The following is a 6,993-nucleotide window of genomic DNA, read 5'->3' as shown; positions in this document are numbered from 1 at the left end:
ATTTTGTAAACTGTTATTCATTATTTAATCACCTTCATTTTTTGGATTTCTTCTGGTACTTGAACTTCAGTTTTCATTGTTTCATTCAATTTCATATTGTTATTCAACTTTTTTAACTGTTCAATTTGAGGGTCTTGTTGAGGTTGAGGTTGTTGAACTTGAACTTGTGGTCGTAAAGGTTGTGCTTGATATTGTTGAGGTTGTTGAACTTGAACTTGTGGTTGTTGATTGTATTGTTGATATTGTTGAGGTTGAGGTTGGTTATATTGTTGATATTGTTGAGGTTGTCCTTGATTATATTGTTGAGGTTGTGCTTGATATTGTTGAGGTTGTTGTTGAACAGGCGAACCATCAAGATTATTATAAATATCTTTAGCGTTATTAAATTCAATCGCATAAGTTTTTGTATTTCGTAATAAAGGCCCAACTTGTAAATCACGGTCACGTCAACTAATATTTTCGGCAAGAGGGATGATTTGGTTTTTAAATCTTAACGTTGAATAAAAACTTGTTTTCATTTGTCCTGTGTTTTTGTCAGTATAATTTTTTTGTTGAATGATTACACTACGGATTCCAAAAATAGGTGTATTAAAGCGATTTTCGCCAATCATTTTGTGTAAGAAATTAAACAATTCGATATGCTTAAATTTATTCGCCGACATTTTCATATTAACACGTTTGTATCCAATATTTGGAATTGTAAAGTAAACGTCAAATGTTAATGTTAACCCAAATTGAGTTAAAATTTTAGGATTAAATGCCATTGAAATAGTACTTGCTCTTTCAGCAACAATATTTGGTAATGAGTATTGTTTTCCTTGATTTTGGTTATAATTTTGGTTTTGATTATAGTTATTCATTCCTTGATTTTGATTATAGTTTTGGTTTTGGTTATAGTTATAGTTGTTCATTATTTGTTTTTCTCCTTATTTTTTTTTTCTTCTTCTTTTTTCTTTTCTATCAATTTGTCCATTTTGTAAATTGTTGACTGTGCTTGTGTGTATTTATATTCAGACATCAAAATTCTATTTTCATTAATTTTTTTGCTTGTTTGTGCTCCAATAATTTCAAAAACGTAGTCAATTTCTAATTCTTCGCTAATTTTTTCAATTGTTGACAAACGCGGTTTTGCGCTAATTACAATGTCAAATATTACAATACCTTTAAACACTTCGAAAAGGTTGCGGATAAAGTTGATATGTGACGGTCCTTGAGCTAAATTATCAAAGTCTTCTTTTGAAATAGTTACTTTTTTATTAATTCATGTAACTTCTTTTTCTGATGGGATTTTATAATCATTTGAAAGTTCAATATTAATTTTGTCTTCATTAATATTATATTTGATATCTTTATTAAATAACTTTCCCATAATTTTAAAGAAATTTTCTTTGTTATAAGTTATTCCATACAAACGAGGTAAGTCGTTAATTGTTACTTTAAAATCTAATTTATTAATTGTATATCAAGACACAATTCCGTCATTTATTTTTTTTAAGATTTCAGTTAAGATCAGTGGATTTAATGTTTTTAACGATACTTTAAAATCTTTAATTGTTTCTTTATGTGTATCGATGTAATTTTTTACAACTTTATTGTAATTTGTAACTTGTACTTTTCTGTTGTTGAAATCTGATTCACTTTCTTTCTTTCCTTTTTTTGGTTTGTCTTGATACATTTTTTTAAAATCGTAGTCAAAAACTTTAGGTATTGAAAGTAATGAAACGCCCGTATAAGAACTTTTAAAAACATTTTGTCACATATAATACTCGATGTTTTTTAGCGCGTTATTTTCAATATTATTTTCATTCATATTCATTTTATATATTTTTCTCCTTATATTTTTCTTTTTTTATGAAACATTTCATACATAATGCTTGGTAAGTGTCTGAGCCACCTACATAACTCATTGATTTAGTTGATTTTCTATATGATAAAGAATAATCTGGTGTGCCTTTACAAGATGAGCAAAAATCAGTACCTTCTAAATTAACAATAAAATCTGCTTTCCCTTCTAAAGTTTTCATCATAAATCGACGTACATCATTATTAAGTAATCTAAGACCGCAAAATAACAATACAATTCCTCAGCTGATTAATTTGTCAATATGATTAAAAAATTCAAGAGGTAGAAAATGGCATTCTTCAAAAACGATAATTTCTGGTAATTTCTTGTTTCTGATTTTCTCTAATACTTCTTCCAACTTGCTATTTAAATCGACAGCATTTTTAAACGTAATTACATTTTCAATCTGTCTTTCTTTTCTAACTGTATCTTCTCTTTGAAAAATTGGTGCGTCTTCACACTCTCATTCAATTAATTTTCTTTGTACTCAAGCCGTTTTTCCGGCAAACATAGGACCAGTAACTAAAAAAATTGGCCCTAAGTTGTATAAATTTTGTCCTCTGAAATCTAACATTTTAGTTGTTCATCCAGCAACGACATTTATAATTTTCCATACAGTGCATCACAAACTTCAAATCTTCATTTTGTAATTTGAGTGTTTCTATTTCATCTGTTAACATATTAGTGTACATTTCTCTTTCGCAATATCAATTTTGTTTTCCTATATCTTTGATTCAATTTAATTTTTCTCGAACCTCATCTAAAGGAAGTTTTAATATTTTAGCTAATATTTTGAAATTACTAAGTACAATATAAGGTAGTTTAAATATACCTGTTATTGCTTTAAGGTCAATATCAGTTTTACAACTACAACATGTATTTTCTTTATCTGTCATTATTCATCTCCTCCTAGTTTAATAATATGAAAACTTAATAAATTCTTCATCGCTTCACAATGTCGAATACCTTTACTTGCTTCATATATATCTTCTCATTTCATAACTTGTGGAGAACTTAAATATTCTTTTTTTATTCTGAAATCTTGCTCACTATATTCTTTAAATAAAATTTTGAGGTCTTCAATAGTTATTTCTTTAATAGATATTTGATATAATAACATATCTTCGAACATTCTATATTCTGAGTATTCATTTCCATCAAAAAATCTGTTTCCTCTTGGAAATCCACTTTTTCTATCTTTATCAAAATATTTTTCATGTTCTATTTTTTCTCAATGATTCATTATTTTTTTGTTCCTCCTCTTAATTTTTTTCACAATTTAAATGCTGTGCTTGTTAAAACTAAGCTTAAAACGATGAAAGCAACGCCTGCCAATCCAAGCCCAATGCTACTATTTACTACTTTGTTTGCGTGATATCCGTAATCTTCAACAACTTTACCTAGTACTAATTCTTCATCGTGTACTAATGCTTTGTTAAATGCTTCATAAGATTTTGACAATGTTTTATTTGAGTCGCTGTCCTTATATTCTATTCATGTTTGTTTATCGGCTTTGGTTTTTTCTAACATTAACTTTAAATCATCTAATTCATATTCGAAATCGGTTTTATAATTCAATACTTTACGTACTAAAAGTCCAAAATCTGACAAGATTTTTGGTTTACTTTCTGTTTCAGGCGCAGAAGCTAATAATGCTTTCAATACTTCTATTAACCCTTTTTGAACATATTCTGTATTACCAAAAATCGCATTTTTTTTGTAATCGATATCTTTATTTTGCCCTTTAATTACTTTATTAAATTCATCGATAAAAAGTTGCTTATTTAATTTACCACCTTGTATTCTAGATTCGGCCATTAATTCATCATAAGACATACGAACTGTTTTGTTGTCTGTTGTATCTAAATCATACATATATGTACCATTAACAATAGGCATATCTATATTTCAATCTTCGGTTTCTCCATATTTAGCAATAGATGCTTCTTTTTGAGCTTCAAAATCTGCGTCTCGTGTAGCTACTAATTCATCATAGATTGTTACTTTTGCGGGTACGCTTTTACTCAATGTGATACTATGTAACACAATTCCAGTGATGGCACCAATTAAACTTAATGCGCCAACTCCTAAGACAATACTGTCTAACCTATTTTTTTGTAAGAAGCTTAAAACTTCTTTAACTTGTTTGTTTTTTGTCATTATTTTTGACCTCCTGTTGTTTTGTATTCTTTCAACAATACATCTTTTATTTTATTAATAACTTTTTCTTTGTCTTCATATAATACGAAAGAAGGGTAAATAGCCCCTTTGTTTGTTAGAAGTTCAAGTTCTAAACGTTTTAATTTTAAATCAACACAAAAAGTTATCTCTGATTTGTTTTTTATACCCATATTTTTATAACCTATAGTACATCTTAATACGTGACTATCTTTATCATTATTTTTTAGTCCTCTAACGTTATAACCGTTAAAATAATCTAAAATTTTTACTAAAATTTCTTTATCGTAATTATTTTGGTTGTTTACTTCTTCAACAATATCTTCTATATAAATTCTATATTTTTCTCAATGTTTTTCTTTGAACTTTCTTAATAAATTCAAAGTGTCTTTTCGTCTATCTAAATTTGCTTGTTCACAATCTAAAACACGTTCGTTTGTTTTTATCATTTCTAAAACATCAAGTAATACCATTTCTTTTAATTTATCAAAAGTATTATCACTTAAATCTTCAATGCTGGCTTCGCCGTTCATAACAGCTAATATTTCTTCTTCAAATTTATAGTCATTAATATCGGGCCCAAACATCACCATATCTATTAAATTACTTTGAAAATGTAAATCTCGATGATAATGTAATTTATTAAAAGTTCCTCAAAACAATTTTCTATTTTCTTTATTTGTCATTATTTTTTTCTCTCCTATTCTTTTGTCTTTCCGCTTCTATTACTAAGCAATTTGTGTTGTATACTCAATTTATACGTCAAAAGTTTTCTGTTGTAGATATAGCCCCATTTCTTTTATCTTTTTTTATTTCATCAAAATTTTTAACACAATATTTTAATCCGCTTTTTAATATTTTGTCTCTTACAAATAAATATTTAATAAAACCAGCGTCTTCATTTTTGTTTTCTAGTCTAGTTATTTCTTGTTCTTTATGTGAAACATCTTGACTAACAAGATCTAATTTTCTTTTCAAATCTTTTAAATCATGATAACCAGTTCAGATACTTAACTTTATAGATTCAATAATGTCTGTCCGCTCTTTTGTTCTCATTCTGAAACGCATGTTAGTTTAATCTCCTTATATAAAAATTGAAAGAATAATAACATCGGCGACATCATTTTCGTCTTCAATTTTCTTCTTATTTTTTTCTCTGTCCATAATTATTATTTAACTATGACTCTTTCAAGGGATTTTCGTAGTGTGCGGATTATATAATTTTTGTACGCTAGTTTCGTACCCACCTTCTTCTACTATTTTAGTATTAATTTTTCTTATTTTATTTATAATTTTCACGTTCTGGTGACACTTTACATATAAATAGTAAGGTATGATTATTACAGACAAACATAAGAAAAAAAGAAGTTTAACATGTTTTATTTGTGATATTAAAACTAACCTCTTTTGTCTTAAAACTAAAAGTTTCTCACTTTGAGTCATTTTTCTTTCGACGCATATCATTTTCATTTTGATATCCTCAAATAATGAGCAGTTTAATTGTGATGCTCGGCACATTTTGGAATCTGACGTTATAGACGTCGTTGTTCCTAATTACATGTCAAAAATGACACTGAAAATATTGGAGCAGATGAGAGGAATCGAACCTCCATAGTCAGATTGGAAATCTGAAGTTTTACCACTAAACTACATCTGCAAAACGTTTACCACATGTCAAAATGGTCTTTAGAGACAGCGATGGTAAACTAGGCTTACACTAATATAGTGCTACCTTTGACTAGCCTTGAGTCGGAGAAGTAGCCCTTGGATTTTTGGGCTAGACAATGAAAAAATTAAAGAGAGTCAAAGGATTCAAACCTTCACTTCCGGGTAAAACCCGACTGCTTGATTCATAGCTAACTCTCGAAAAGTCAGTTTAAAGTCATGACAGGACTAAAAGGTTGTAGTACCTTTTCAACATAGTTCGGTTTTAAGTCTTGACTCGACTAAAAGCTTATAGTACTTTTCAACTGTAGTATGGTTAAAGACGCACACATGTCTAAACAGTTTTAAGTCAAAAACTCGTGTAACAAGGCGGAGTTTGTTACTATTAAGTTTTATGTATTTAGGACTAAAACTCGTGGAATTCCACGTGTCAACTATTCAGGGATTGTTTTCGTAGGTCTCTTACCCTTCATATAGTTATATGTACAAAAAGTACTTTTACGTTACATTTATTTTTAATTATTTTTAAAATATTTTCGTAACTTGTTTCTAATCCTTCACAATCTAGTTTTTATAACCTCAACAGATTTATTATACATTTCAGCTAATTCTTCAGTTGATAATTTTTTTCCATTAATTCCTAATCTGTCACACATCAATTTATAATCTGACGTATCACCTAAAATACTCTTCAAATCTAACTTTAACTTGTCATTATTAAAAGTATTTGATGGTTGTATTGTATGAACTCTAGATTTAATTATTGTTCTACTTCTGTGAAATTGTCTACTTTTTAAATAATTTCTAATACACGTTATAGTATATGTTTCTAATGATGTTTTATACTTAATATCATAGTCATTTATTATTTTATCAAACCTGTCGAAACAAAAACTATACATTGTTCTAGGATTGGCATATCTATTTGTTTTAGTATATGAAATAGCACCACATGATTTTTTTATAATTTCAAACATCTCATATTTAATCCTATTAAGAATTTTTTTGTCTTTTGTTTCAATATACTTATTATATAATGTGTCTATTTTTTTTTTCATTTTTTAAAAACTCCTTAAATTCTCGGTATCATGTTGAGTTAGAACTTATTGTAATATAAAATCGTAATCCTTCTCTATAATATTTCATTCTATTTTCTTCATTATCTTCTAATTTCAAAATATTTTTTGCTAAAGCTCAAATTGCTTTACATGTTAAAATAGTTCGTCGGATATTTAACAATTTATACATATTCATTCTGGATGAGTGCTTTACTAATGTAGCACTATTATATCCTTTAACTTGTTGTC

At 27.8% G+C, this 6,993-nt stretch overlaps 1 non-coding gene across 1 annotated transcript; it reads right to left on the bottom strand.

Moving 5' to 3' along the window:
- Positions 1–5,607: 5,607 nt before the first annotated feature.
- Positions 5,608–5,678, bottom strand: Trnag-ucc (transfer RNA glycine (anticodon UCC)). The gene has a single exon. It is a non-coding gene; the product is annotated as a tRNA-Gly (tRNA).
- Positions 5,679–6,993: the final 1,315 nt, after the last annotated feature.

Source organism: Styela clava, unplaced genomic scaffold (assembly GCF_964204865.1).
Source record: "Styela clava unplaced genomic scaffold, kaStyClav1.hap1.2 HAP1_SCAFFOLD_69, whole genome shotgun sequence".
In the NCBI taxonomy this organism is placed as follows: domain Eukaryota; kingdom Metazoa; phylum Chordata; class Ascidiacea; order Stolidobranchia; family Styelidae; genus Styela; species Styela clava.
This window is presented reverse-complemented; position numbering and strand designations above follow the sequence as displayed.